This window comes from Silene latifolia, chromosome 7 (assembly GCF_048544455.1).
Source record: "Silene latifolia isolate original U9 population chromosome 7, ASM4854445v1, whole genome shotgun sequence".
NCBI classification, from domain to species: Eukaryota; Viridiplantae; Streptophyta; class Magnoliopsida; order Caryophyllales; family Caryophyllaceae; genus Silene; species Silene latifolia.
This window is the reverse complement of record NC_133532.1, coordinates 90,397,718-90,400,029: the sequence shown is the minus strand read 5'-3', so window position 1 is coordinate 90,400,029 and position 2,312 is coordinate 90,397,718. Positions and strand designations below refer to the sequence as shown.

The 2,312-nt window shown below is 38.2% G+C and overlaps 1 long non-coding RNA gene across 1 annotated transcript; it reads left to right on the top strand.

Annotated features, from left to right (window-relative positions):
- Window positions 1-1,166, top strand: LOC141591171 (uncharacterized). Its single transcript, XR_012520708.1, has 3 exons — window positions 1-59; window positions 774-858; window positions 945-1,166. It is a non-coding gene; the product is annotated as an uncharacterized LOC141591171 (long non-coding RNA).
- The last annotated feature ends 1,146 nt before the right edge of the window (window positions 1,167-2,312 follow it).

Genomic DNA, 2,312 nt, shown 5'->3' with positions numbered 1-2,312 from the left:
GCAACTCCTTTGTTATTAAGTGGTCGGACGACAACCATAAGAACCTTGCAGAGTTGCAGGTAATCGTTTCCTCCGCATTTCCTTCTTTTACCGACTCTTTGCTTGTCTTATAGATCTTGGAACATTTTCTAAGGCTTATATTTTCGTTTTAACGCTTAATTGCTCCGAATTTAGATAGGTATTGACGTTTCTGACGATGGACATAGGCCTTTAGGTTGTGGATTAATACATCACTTATTGATGCGGTTATTAGAACTGATTGTATTGTGCCACTGATTTGGTCATTGCTTTCAAGCCTTTGTTTATGGCATGACTTGGTGTTTGTGCTAATATTTGGGGTTTAACGGAGCTTGTAGTTATTCATCCACAGGTGGCGCCACCACGAACTACAAGTAAGGATGTAGTATATATTGGTAGGTTTGCAGATGTGTCAATTTGAGTGTAAAATATGGATTGGATTATTTGTTCAAGTAAAAATCATTGAAAAGGGAACCAAAAGTAAGGTTATAAAGGCGCTACTAGCTAGATTCACTAAAGGTTCTCGTGACTTTATGGATCATATTTTGCTGCTAAAAAATGTTCTCAGCTACTCGCATCAAATGTTACTCTGTATCCCGCTCCCTCTCATTCACCTTGCCGCTATCACAGTGCCCACGTGAATTAATGCACTGATTTTCTATTACTGGTAGCATAAGGATTTTGAATGTGGTCGATTGTTAATTTGAGAAACTCATACTTCTTATCACTAAATTTGAATGCTTTCCTCGTCACAGAGGGAGATCTGATTCTTGTTGACCTTCTAGCTCTGAAGCTTGTTGGGAGAAGACACTTAGGGCCAACCTGGATGACAATTGACAAGTAAACCTTCCTTTTGTCTCTCAAATTTACGTGTAAGTCAAGGTGCATATGTATTGTATGTGACCACTGTTTTAAATCATGCTTAGGTTTATAGAATCAGGCCCGGTACTAGAACCTGGCAAGACGGGCGTTTTGGCGGTGTTCGAATACTGAGTCACTTTAAGAGTGGGTGTACATCCCCGAAGTTGAAGGACTATAGCTCACATCGACAAGAGAAGACCGAGGAGCCTTTTTAAAAATGGGAATGTATCTTAGGGAACACGTAATTCTAGAAGTAGTCTTAACCGCTTTAGTGATTTGTTTCTCTATACAAGACTCGAACCTTCTAAGTCAACATATGTAAATTCTCATAGGAAGGGACATATACTTATGGCTCACTATCAGTATTAAATGTAAAACCTTCGCCTTACCAAATACCTTTGAAGATGCATAAAAGATAACTAAGGCTTAGGGTAACCTGTATTGATGGCAGGGTTGTTCTCATTACTCATTTAGGCTAAGGCGCAAGAGTCAGGATTGAGTGAATTTGTGGTCTTATGCGACACCTATAATCATTTTAAGGACCTGCTTCTACCAGTAAAAAATCGAAATCCATAATTGTTTTGACGGGTAAAGGATCTCTAGATAAATGTTAGTAACTATAGAGAAACATGCTTCATATGCATTGTGTGTATGGTACTTGTCTAATAGAGTATGCCAATTCATCATTTGCTACATTGATCTGTTTGGAGCAATATAGCTACTGCAATTTCAGAATTTATGTAAATGGTTGGTGCTTATTGATTTTGTTAAAAAAAGTCTCGGCACGGCGTTGCCACTGCTGCTGCTTTCTGAAAAACAAATGGGGCATATATTAAAGAAGATAGACTAGCACATTTAAAGAACAAGTGGGTGCTCAAACATAAGTCTCTAATCTAAACACAAAATAGTTCATGCTTATCTTGTCAACTTCTGGTACAGTTTTGTAACGGGTGCACACTTTCAAGCATACGAAGGAAAGGTTTTAGGTTAAATAGCCCAAAAACAGTTGTACGGAAAGTTGTATTGGAAATAAAACTAGCAGTTAATTTCTGGGTGTAGCGGATAGTAACATATGACTACTAGACAAACCCTAATTTTTTTCCTTAAACATTCCTTGCTTTGTTCCATCTTAATCCTATATAGCATGCATCATCGTGCCTCTATTATGACTTAACAGTGCTGCACACTGTCCAAATTCGTGACCCAGCTGTAAAATTGTACGTTCCAATCCCTAAGTCATCATATATGAATTTGACCACCCAAAATAGTGGAGTAAGGTTCCCGATATGTCTGATAAATGGTTTAGACCAAATTGACAAAGTCATCAACAGAATTTTAGTTCGTCTTTTTTATAAATGATTAAACTGATTTGGAGCTCCGCGCCGGTAGGGCGCGGCGCAACAACTAGTGAACAAAAAAAGAATAAAACCTGG